This window comes from Stenella coeruleoalba (genome assembly GCF_951394435.1).
Source record: "Stenella coeruleoalba genome assembly, chromosome: 5".
NCBI classification, from domain to species: domain Eukaryota; kingdom Metazoa; phylum Chordata; class Mammalia; order Artiodactyla; family Delphinidae; genus Stenella; species Stenella coeruleoalba.
This window is the reverse complement of record NC_137150.1, coordinates 47,188,193-47,200,697: the sequence shown is the minus strand read 5'-3', so window position 1 is coordinate 47,200,697 and position 12,505 is coordinate 47,188,193. Positions and strand designations below refer to the sequence as shown.

General features: G+C 38.7%; 1 protein-coding gene across 23 annotated transcripts in view; it reads right to left on the bottom strand.

The window, feature by feature from the left end:
• LOC307187328 (uncharacterized protein) overlaps positions 1-12,505 on the bottom strand; it is a 666,419-nt gene that overhangs the window by 574,074 nt on the left and 79,840 nt on the right. For 3 of the 23 annotated variants that reach the window (XM_079923223.1, XM_079923222.1, XM_079923233.1), the window contains one exon: positions 1,473-1,602. The exons of the other annotated variants lie outside the window; for them this stretch is intronic. The gene's annotated coding sequence lies outside the window, so the exon portion shown is untranslated. The remainder of the gene's footprint in view (positions 1-1,472; positions 1,603-12,505) is intronic. 23 annotated transcript variants of the gene reach the window in all.

The window sequence follows — 12,505 nt, the reverse complement described above, 5'->3', positions numbered from 1 at the left end:
TCACCAGTCCTGAAACTTCTCCCTCCATACTAACAGTTTTTCAAAGCTGAGGCTTTAAAGTCCATGCATCTCAGTAATTTTGGCTATTTCTATACCTATTTACCAAAACTTAGATACATACGAGTATAGGCATTTTAAGGAGACACACCTCTCTTCCACTGCACAGGCTCCAAAATATGGACAGTCTTTTAAATTTCCTTTCTTGGCAATGGGAGGGTTGTGTTTTAACAACATGGTGCACAGCACGTTCACTCTAAATCATAGGAATAGCCCCGTTTTTGGATGGCAGCACATGCTATAGAGCTGGTGCTCTGGAAATATTTGTTGAGTATGCAACCTCTCGTGTATCAGGTGTTTTGCACACAACATAATTCTCATTTTAATCGTACAAGGTGGAATTTACAGTCCCCATTTTATACGAGACAAAACAGGCTGAGAAAGGTTAAGTCACCTCCCTAAGGTTACACAGGTGATAAGCACGAAGACAGGCACTCAGGGAAACTGAATCTCCCTCCCCAGCAGGGCGCATCTGGGGCTGACAGCTCCATCCCACCCCCCAACCCATCCTCCGCCGCCCCACCCCTACCAAAGGATTGTCACAGTACTTCTTACTCAGTCACAAGTAGCTGTGGGATTAAATCACGCCCCCCTGCCTTCCTGGGTATTTTTTTGTGATCTAACTGATAATCTATACTAGATTTGAATGTAAAATGGTAGTACATTAAGATGGAAAGTAAAATGGGTGTTACTTGGAATTCTTTGAGAATGAACCATTCTAGGTTAAAAAAAAGATTTCTAAATAGGTAAGTCTAAGCTTTCATACCTTAAATATAATTTTAATAGAAATACTTCTAAAATATACCATGAATTGTGCTTCTTACATATAAGACACAGAGTGAACATTAGGTAATACCTTCTTCACTACTCAGGATCATCACTGGGTCATTAATAATTCACTCTATGCAATATGTACTTGTAGATATAGATATACATGCAGTTGGTTGTCCTATGAAGACAATCGGGTCTAGAAAAAGGCCACTCAATCAGGTGACTCTATGACAGACTTGTCCCTTTCACAAAAGGGCAAACAAAGAATGTGGCTGGCTGCCAGACATTGTAGCACAGCTACCCTTCTGCCAAATCAGTGATGATGGCAATGAGATGACAATGATGATGATGATGGCGGCATTTATTGGGCGTTTGCTACATGTCAGGAACAGTATCAAGTAATTTATATAGGTTCTTGCATCTACTCATTCAGTAATTCTGTCAGGTAAGAACTGTTTCTCTTTTTCCATGTTATGGATGAAGACACTAAGGTCAAGAGGATAAATAACTCTTCCCAAGTCACCGACTGGAAACCTGCAGAACTCACTAAAAACTCATACAGTCTAATTTCAGGACACTGTTTTAACCACGTGACTCTATTGCCCCAAATTAAAAGATGAAGCAGTCTTTATACGGATGCTCACCTTACAGAAAGTAACTTGCTTATTCACTGTTGCCTTCTCTTCACCACATTGAGAGGAGCAGAGAATATTAGCTAATGTCGATTAGCTAATGAAGTCAATCAAAGACAAGTCCTCTGGGGCTTGAACTCACCTGAAGAGACAGAGCGTATGAGTGAAGAGCTTGGACTCTGGGGCCAGGCTGCCTCTAACCCAGGCTTTCCTACTTACAAGGTTACTATGTGACCTTGGGCAAGCTACATAACCACTCTGCACTTCAGGTTGAAGAAGCAATAATGAGTATTTATTGATACTTCACTGAGACGTGGCAAAGATCGAATATGCAGTTTACATGGAAAGTGTTTTAAACAACGCCTGGCAAATATTAAGAGTTCAATATATCAGTTATTAGTGTCTCATCTGCACTAATGAGGAAGAAGACCCTCTGTCATTTAAAAAGCTCATGCCAGGGGCTTCCCTGGTGGCGCAGTGGTTGAGAATCTGCCTGCCAATGCAGGGGACACGGGTTCAAGCCCTGGTCTGGGAGGATCCCACATGCCGCGGAGCAACTAAGCCCGTGAGCCACAACTACTGAGCCTGCGCATCTGGAGCCTGTGCTCCGCAACGAGAGGCCACGACAGTGAGAGGCCCGCGCACCGCGATGAAGAGTGGCCCCCGCTTGCCACAACTAAAGAAAGCCCTCGCATAGAAACGAAGACCCAACACAGCCAAAAAATAAATAAATAAATAAATTTAAAAAGAAGGCTCAACATTTAAAAAAAAGCTCATGCCATAATATTGTGGGGATAGTTTTCTCCATCAAATTCAGCAACTGGAAAATTCCAGCAGCACAGAAGGAAATCAGAGTACACCTTTACTGGGATTCCAGCAAGCTGAGATCAAGTCTTCTCTGTCACTAACTGGAATCATAGCCAGCACTCAAATGTGCCTCTTCCGGAAACCTGTAGATGTCTTAACATTCAACAAATGAGCATGTGTCTCCGTTGGTTAGTCTGTTCTCAGCATTTTGTAATGTCATGCCCATTGTTCAGAATAGTTAATGAAATACACATTCTAGATCATTTCAATTTGGTGCTAAAACTTTTACTTCAACTGTTTATAAAAACTTTACTAAAATTGGGTACATCATTTTCTTCAGCGAAGATACACTCACAAATAAACCATGAACTTTAAAGTGTCAAGTATATACTGTGAGGAGAGCAAAGACATGGAAGACATGATCTCAGGCTTAAAGAGTTTATATCCAGTTGGAAGGACAAGACTCAGACCACAAATAATCTACAGACTACAGAAGGGGGGGAAGTGCCAAATAACTGACAGACAGGAAATGCTATAGGATTTGAGAGGGCAGAAAAATAATAGTGAGTTGATGAAACTGAAGTGAATTCCATAGAAAAATTGGGACTAAGGCCTGAAACTCTTACAACTTACAAACTTGCACTCATTCCCTAATCCCAAAATGCAATTTCTTTTTAATGTGCTCATCCTGTTGATAGTAACTTTGTGGAATTCTGTGTTCAGAAGGATCTGAAGCCAAATGTGGACTCAGTGGGAAACAATACTATAAGTGGTATTAAATCTGCTATTGGGAGAGGAAGCAGGAAGGAAAGAGTACCCAATTCTACCCTTTCCTGACCAGCTCTGCTTCCTTCCCACACTTCTGCTCCCTACCTTTATTCCTCCTTTGGGGCCACTATCTACTGATTTCCTTCTTCCCCCTCTTCCTCCATCTTCCTTGGTTTCTGTCATTCTCAGTTCTTTCCAGCAAATCAACAAAGCTACCTTTTTTTTCCCCTTAGTGAACCAAATAAATACTAAATCCTATTCAACCCCAAAGCTTCAGATGTTCTCAGCAGTGTCAAGCAGCTACTTCCTCACCCCTGGTTTTGCAATTTGAAAACACAAATGTTTATCATTGTGATCACCAGTGCGTCAATGACTTAGGTTTACTTAGGGTGGGGTCTCATGAAGGTTGCTGATTTGGACACAGCAAATTGCCTGCCTCTCTCAGATCCATAGACTCCACAGAATGTGAGAACAGAAAGAAAACTTAGAAATCAAGCTTAATTTCTTCCTTGTATGAAGGAGGATGATCATGCCTGGGAAATCAAGTCACTTTCCCAAGGAAAATACAAAGACTTTATAGCAGAAACAGAGCTCGGGCTTAGAACTTCTAAACACATGCTTTTTCTTTCTTTTTTTTTTTTTTAACATCTTTATTGGAGTATAATTGCTTTACAATGTTGTGTTAGTTTGTGCTGTATAACAAAATGAATCAGCTATATGTATACATATATCCCCATATCCCCTCCCTCTTGAACCTCCCTCCGTTCCTCCCTATCCCACCCCTCTAGGTGGACACAAAGCACCGAGCTGATCTCCCTGTGCATTGCGGTTGCTTCCCACTAGCTATCTATTTTACATTTGGTAGTGTATATATGTCAATGTTACTCTTTCACTTCGACCCAGCTTACCCTTCCCCCTCCCCGTGTCCTCAAGTCCAACCTCTACCTTTTTGTCTTTATTCCTGTCCTGCCCCTAGGTTCACTGGAACCATTTTTATCTTTTTTACATTTCATATATATGTGTTAGCATACAGTATTTCTTTTTCTCTTTCTGACTTACTTCATTCTCTATGACAGACTCTAGGTCCATCCACCTCACTACAAATAACTCGATTTCGTTTCTTTTTATGGCTGAGTAATATTCCATTATATATATGTACCACATCTTCTTTATCTATTCATCTATTGATGGACACATAGGTTGCTTCCATATCCTGGCTATTATAAATAGTGCTGCCGTGAACATTGTACTACATGTCTCTTTTTCAATTATGGTTTTCTCAGGGTATATGCCCAGTGGTGGGATTGCAGGGTCATACACTAGTTCTATTTTAGTTTTTTAAGGAACCTCCATATTGTTCTCCATAGCGCCTGTTATCAATTTACATTCCCACCAACAGTGCAAGAGGGTGCCCTTTTCTCCACACACTCTCCAGCATTTATTGTATGTAGATTTTTTGATGACGGCCATTCTGATCGGTGTGAGGTGATACCTCATTGTGGTTTTCATTTGCATTTCTCTAATGATTAGTGATGTTGAGCATCCTTTCGTGTGTTTGTTAGCAATCTGTATATCTTCTTTGGAGAAATGTCTATTTAGGTCTTCTGCCCAATTTTGGATTGGGCTGGGGGTTTTTTTGATATTGAGCTGCATGAGCTGCTTGTATATTTTGGAGATTAACCCTTTCTCAGTTGTTTCATTTGCAAATATTTTCTCCCATTTTTAGGGTTGTCTTTTCACCTTGTTTATGGTTTCCTTCGCTGTGTAAAAGCTTTTAAGTTTCACAAGGTCCCGTTTGTTTATTTTTGTTTTTATTTCCTTTTCTCTAGGAGGTGGGTCAAAAAGGATCTTGCTGCGATTTATGTCATGGAGTGTTTTGCCTGTTTTCCTCTAAGAGTTTTATAGTATCTGGCTTTACATTTAGGTCTTTAATCCATTTTGAGTTTATTTTTGTGAATGGTGTTAGGAAGTGTCCTAATTTCATTCTTCTACATGTAGCTGCCAGTTTTCCCAGCACCACTTATTGTAGACGCTGTCTTTTCTCCATTGTACATTCTTGCCTCCTTTGTCAAAGATAAGGTGGACATATGTGCATGGGTTTATCTTTGGGCTTTCTATCCTGTTCCATAGATCTATATTTCTGCTTGATCTATATTTCTGTTTTCGTGCCAGTAACCATACTGTCTTGATTACTGGAGCTTCGTAGTATTGCCTGAAGTCCAGGAGCCTGATTCCTCCAGCTCCGTTTTTCTTTCTCAAGATTGCATTGGCTATTCAGGGTCTTTTGTGTTTCCATAAAAATTGTGAAATTTTATGTTCTAGTTCTGTGAAAAATGCATTGGTAGTTTGATGGGATTGCATTGAATCTGTAGATTGCTTTGGGCAATATAGTCATTTTCACAATGTTGATTCTTCCAATCCAAGAACATGGTATATCTCTCCATCTGTTTGTATCATCTTTAATTTCCTACATCAGTGTCTTATACTTTTCTGCATACAGGCCTTTTGTCTCCTTAGGAAAGTTTATTCCTAGGTATTTTATTCTTTTTGTTGCAATGGTAAATGGGATTGTTTCCTTAATTTCTCTTTCAGATTTTTCGTCGTTAGAGTATAGGAATGCAAGAGATTTCTGTGCATTAATTTTGTATCCTACAACTTCATCAAATTCATTGATTAGCTCTAGTAGTTTTCTGGTAGCATCTTCAGGATTCTCTATGTATAGTATCATGTCATCTGCAAACAGTGACAGTTTTACTTCTTCTTTTCTGATTTGGATTCCTTTTATTTCTTTTTCTTCTCTGACTTCTGTGGCTAAAACTTCCAAAACTATTTTGAATAATAGTGGTGAGAGTGGACAACCTTGTCTTGTCCCTGCTCTTAGAGGAAATGGTTTCAGGTTTTCACCACTGAGAATGATGTTGGCTGTGGGTTTGTCATATATGGCCTTTATTATGTTGAGGTAGGTTTCCTCTATGCCCACTTTCTGGAGAGTTTTTATCATAAACGGGTGTTGAATTTTGTCAAAAGCTTTTTCTGCATCTCTTGAGATTATCATATGGTTTTTATCCTTCAGTTTGTTAAGATGGAGTTATCACATTGATTGATTTTCGTATATTGAAGAATCCTTGCATTCCTGGGATAAACCCCACTTGATCATGCTGTATGATCTTTTTAATGTGCTGTTGGATTCTGTTTACTAATATTTTGTTGAGGATTTTTGCATCTATTTTCATCAGAGATATTGGTCTGTAGCTTTATTTTTTTGTGACACCTTTGTCTGATATTGTTATCAGGGTGATGGTGGCCTCATAGAATGCATTTGAGAGTATTCATCCCTCTGCTATATTTTGGAAAGGTTTGAGAAGAATAGGTGTTAGCTCTTCTCTAAATGTTTGATAGAATTCACCTGTGAAGCCATCTGGTCCTGGGCTTTTGTCTGTTGGAAGATTTTTAATCACAGTTTCAACTTCAGTGCTCGTGATTGGTCTGTTCATATTTTCTATTTCTTCCTGGATCAGTCTTGGAAGTTTGTGCATTTCTAAGAATTTGTCTATTTCTTCCAGGTTGTCCATTTTACTGGCATATAGTTGCTTGTAATAGTCTCTCTTTGTATTTCTGTAGTGTCAATTGTTACTTCTCCTTTTCCATTTCTAATTCTGTTGATTTGAGTCCACTCCTCTTTTTTCTTGATGAGTCTGGCTAATGCTTTATCAATTTTGTTTATCTTCTCAAAGAACTAGCTTTTAGTTTTATTGATCTTTGCTACTGTTTCCTTCATTTCTTTTTCATTTATTTCTGATCTGATATTTATGGTTTCTCTCCTTCTGCTAACTTTGGGTTTTTTTTGTTTTTCTTTCTCTAATTGTTGTAGGTGTCAGGTTAGGTTGTTTATCTGAGATTTTTCTTGTTTCTTGAAGTAGGATTGTATTGCTATAAACTTCCCTCTTAAGAACTGCTTTTGCTGCATCCCATAGGTTTTGGGTTGTCGTGTTTTTATTGTCATTTGTTTCTAGGTATTTCTTGATTTCCTCTTTGATTTCTTCAGTGATCTCTTGGTTACTCAGTAGTGTATTGTTTAGCCTCTATGTGTTTGTATTTTTTACTGTTTTTTTTCCTGTAATTGAAATCTACTCTCATAGCATTGTGGTCAGGAAAGATACTTGATATGATTTCAGTTTTCTTAAATTTACCAAGGCTTGATTTGTGACCCAAGATATGATCTATCCTGGGGAATATTCCATGGGCATGTGAGAAAAAAATGTATTCTGTTGTTTTTAGATTCAATGTCCTATAAATATGAATTAAGTCTATCTGGTCTAATGTGTCTGCTAAAGCTAGCGTTTCCTTATTTATTTTCATTTTGGATGATCTGTCCATTGGTGAAAGTGGCGTGTTAAAGTCCCCTACTATTATGTACATGCTCTTTTGAATGGACTGCTGTTATCACCCATCACCTCCCCCACAAAACAAACAAACAAACAAACAAAATAACATTGTGCACAAGAAGATGTATCCCGTTGCTGGTCTATCTACTCTCCATTGCTGTTGCCCTCTCTTTCAGTCAATCTGCCCAACAGCTTCTACTAGGTTCCTGAAATGCATTTTTGTATTTACTGGAGTTCATCTCTGAATGCTTCCTAACTTTCTAACACATTTTCATACAAGCATTGCATGTTATATGCACCTACTTCTTGACTCCTCAACATCTGGTATGAATCAGATTACAGTAATGGTGAGAGAATTCTTCACTAAAGCCTGTGCTATCTGCTACAATACAGTAAGGCATATAAAATTCCTGAGATCCATAAAATCCAGGTATTAATGTTCTGTATATAAATGGTGATTCTTGTTTTAACTGATTCATATCAATGCTTCAAAGTAGTGTTTGTGGTATCTAGTTAATACTGGTATTTGTTGGAGATTCCTGAAAATAATAATAATGGCAACATTTATTGGATACTTAGTATCTGCCAGGCATTGAAGTGGGTGCTACCCACACATTACCTTATTTAATTCTTCAACAACCCTGAAACTGGCAGTAGTAGCTCCATTTTACAGATGGGGACAAGGTAGAGGCAATTCAAGAAGTGTGCAAACCTTTGGAGTGATTTTGTGAGTGAAGTCACAGATTTCCTAAACTCATTCAATGAAATCACATTATAAAGATGTCCTGCATTGTTTACGCCATGCACATTCTACTGTGTTCAGATTCACAGCACAGCTCTCTTCCAGACCATATATTTTATTCAGTTCTACCCACTGAGATACAAAGGATGCAACCACCATGCAGTCTGGGGGGTAGGTTTCCTGGGAAAGGGGTTTGATTTTTATGTCCTCAATCCTCTTGTGGCCAAAGGAGTCCACCAGGTCGCAGGGTAGTCTCAGAGATGCTTCCTGGGCTATGCTAAAGGCTTCTCTGGCTAAAACGCACTGGCCCAGACCATGGTTGAACCCGTGCCCCATTATTTCATTAGTACTGGTTTCTAACTGCTCTAACTATCCCAGGCAAATTTACATAATTACACAGCTGCTGAATACATACTTGAAAAGCCTTCAAAGAAAACAGTTTACTCTCTATAAACATCAGTTTTCACACATCAAAACCATTTCCTAGACCTCTTATTCCAAAGAAAAATTGCTTGAAAAATGTATACAGGGCATTTAAGTGGTTCTTGTTGAGGCTTGCAATGGTCTGTTTATGCCTATTTATAAACTTCTGCCATCAGAAATCTTGGTGCCACTATGGGATCTCACTCGGTCTGTCTCTTCCATTTTGATTAGGATGCAAACTACTCTTTTCTCTGCTCCACTTTTACAAGGTTAGCTAGCACTTTGAGCCCGTAGCAATTGAAAGCTAGTAGCTAGAAAGTAATTTGCCTCTTTGAGTCACTCTTCAGAGCCAGTACAATCTGAGCACATTTTTGCACCAAAGACATTAAGGGAGAATTCCTTTTCAAGTGGTTATTCTTGAATTCATTTACTTTTGACACACACAATGAAATCCCAATTCTCCTGCAGGCTGCAGTGCCTTTGTTTGCTATTTTGTGCACTATCTCCCTGAATCTTTGAATGAACAGCTGCAGACATTTCAGAAACTTGTGAGTGCTTCCTCAAGATGGACTATATCACCATCGGAACTTAGCCAGCTGATGATTTTTCAATCACCATTTTGCCGTTTTCTTTTTAGAAAGAGTTAAAAGCGACAGAAGATCCTCAATTTTAAATAGGCTCTATAAAGCATGTGAATCAGTGGCAAGTGCGCTTTTGGGCGATAAAATATTTCTGACAAATGGCACTAACTATGATTTATAACGTGTTAAAAACCTAAAACATCTTTTCAAATCTAAGAAGATATTCCTGTTGGCCAGGAGTCATTTTAAAACCCAGAGGCAAGAGAATTTGCATTGTCCAGTTAAACTATGGGTTCTCTAACAAGACAGATGACAAGAGCTTTGTGGGACCAGAAACAGTGCTGTCAACCACAAAGACGAATTCATAGGATCATTAAGTCTAAGACTAAGAGGCAGAATAACATTCATATCATGGGCTCTTCATTTGAGTCCCATCACCTACACATACACTGATCTCAAGCCATTTATTTAATTGCTCTTTTGCCTCCATCTTCTCATCTCTGAAACAGAAATGATAATAAAATGCTTCTTGCATAGAGCTACCATGGGGAATAAATGCACTAATATCTCAGTCTGTCTCTTCCATTTTGATTAGGAGAAAAACGCAAACTACTCTCTTCTAAAATCCTTATACTATTGTGTGGCACATGGTAAACACCAAACATATTTTAGTTTTAAATGTGAAATTGGAGGTCACCCAGAGGTTTCAATTAAAATTAATGATAGTAGGGCTTCCCTGGTGGCGCAGTGGTTGAGAGTCCGCCTGCCGATGCAGGGGACATGGGTTCGTGCCCCGGTCCGGGAAGATCCCACATGCCGCGGAGCGGCTGGGCCCGTGAGCCATGGCCACTGAGCCTGCGCGTCCGGAGCCTGTGCTCCGCAACAGGAGAGGCCACAACAGTGAGAGGCCCGCGCACCGCAAAAAAAAAAACAAAAAAATTAATTATAGTAGTGGACTGGCCCTTTATATCCTATCTTGTGTTTATGCCTAGCACCCATCCATTTCAATACAGGAATATAAAGACACTCAGCGTGATTAATCAATCCTCTCGCAACTGCAACCAGCCTGAAAAATACCTTTGAAGAACTACAAACAAAATTGGCCAAATTTCCCGCCTTATATCTTTGACTTTTTCAAATAAATCTCTCTTAGTTTCATCCTTTTCATTTCAAATGTTTTAACTTCAAAATATGTTTCCTTCTTGTTCTCAAATATAAAGGTATATTTGCAGTATTGGAAAAGTCACATTCTATGATAAAGCATATAGCAAGGCTAGAAGAATTCTGCTATTTTAAACTGGTATCTTAGTAGAATCTAAATAATTATAATCTGTCTTCAGCATCCACATTTTAACCTGAAAATTGTCAGCAAATAAAACACTAAATAGAAATTTTAAAAATACTTTAATTACAGAAATGTGGTATGAATTTAAATTGCTGACAGTAGCGAATGTTTTGTACTTATGCCTCTTTAAAGAGAGGCCCCCTAAAGAGGCAGAAAACTGAAGATAAAGAATGCCACTAGGGTGGCCTGGGCAGAGATGCTTTCCAAAGGTTTATGCCTGCGGATATAGACATGCACATTCAATGCACATTCAATGTAGGCATTTGTGAGCAACCATCAAGCAGGGGCATCTGGTAGACCAATCCCTTCACCCCCCCTCCCCCACCCACCCCTAATCAAGCCAGCACAGGAAATGAAAATGTCTCCCCAAATACCAGTGTGCCAGAAGACATAATGAGAAAGAGGCACATCTAGACTATGAAACCACAACATCAAAGGCAAATTTATACTAAGACGATTAGAGAGGCAGATTTGCATCCAACTAGTTTCAGTTTGAAATAAGCCAATGTGGAAAAAGATTTCTTTTTCAAATGTCCATTACAATTTCATCTAAGTACCAAGATCACCTCTAGAGAAATACAAAAGAAGCATAAACCTTAAATGCATATTCTCTTCTTTTAACCCAACAGTCTCACTCTAAAATCAGTAAAGAGAAATATGGCAAGCATCTGAGATTCTCACTCTCATTCATTCAATAATAAATATATATTGAGTTCCTACAATGGGAAAGGAATCATCCAGAATTATCATTTAGCAATCCACTAGATCTACATTTTAAAACTTAGTGCTATTCTACTTAAATGTTTACAGGTAAAAGGGAGATCAGATTTGGTTTTTTTTGAAGATTTGAGCTTAAAACTGTCCATTACAACAGCAGTAATTCTGCAAGAGTTGTTAAAATGGAATCTTAATTTAATGCATAGTAACTTCACAACTGGCTACAAGGCTACAAGCTACAAGGCTGGCTACAAGGTTAGGAATTAGGCAAGAGAAACAGGGCAAGTGGAGTGAGAATGCTATTAACACAGGGAGTCATACTACAGACATCCATAGGAATGCTTCTGTAATCCTCCTCCAAGTTACTGAAGCCAAGCACATAGTGTCACAAAAGGCTTTCTCCTTGTGAAAAAAAAAAAAAAAGTTGTTAGACGAAGAAACAAGAGAATGAAATTGGAAGTCTTCCAATGGCAAATTATTAATGCCTTCTCTTTGAGAAATTGCAAGCAGGCAGAAAAAGGTCTAACCTGAAGAAAAGGATCAAAGACTGAAATAAAAGCTTTGATGCCCAAGTTGCTCTGTAGCCCCAAAGCACTGTGAAGCCATGAATACAGCTGGGAAGATTGCTAACCCCAAAAAAATTGTGGAATGAATTGGTTACTTAATCCCTGGGAGGATACGGGAGTGGGATTAGGTAGTGATTAGTTGCTTCTGAAATTTAATAATAGCACTTAATTCAAAGCTAGATATTTATATTTCTTTCAATTTTGCTCCAGAGTTTTTACATCTTTAAAAATATATGCCAGCGTCAGTGACTGGTTGATGGGAATGTTTTATTTGAATAAAAAGTTTATTTCTCAAAAGATAACTTTATTGATTGGGTCATGTGGTATAATGTGAGACTAAGCTAAGACCACCCCAGGAGAAGCCCAGCAGGGCTGATCAGACTGCCACAGCCTCACAAGACTGTTCCTCCTGAGACAAGGACCCAAAGGTTGACATAGTCACTCAAAGAAAAAGAAACCACCTTCTAAGCCTCACTTTGCAGCCTCAAACTTATATCTACACAACAAGCTAAATAAAATTCTTACTAATCTTATTAATTCACTCATTCAACAGGCACATTTCAAGCTCAATTTGTTTCAGGCCCCTTTCTGGGGTCCAGATATAAAATGGCTAAGATTCAGTTCTGGCCTCAAAATCACCATGTAGAGATCACAGAATCTTGGACTTTGAAATGGACTTAAAGGTCATTTTTTCTCTAACTTTGCAATCTT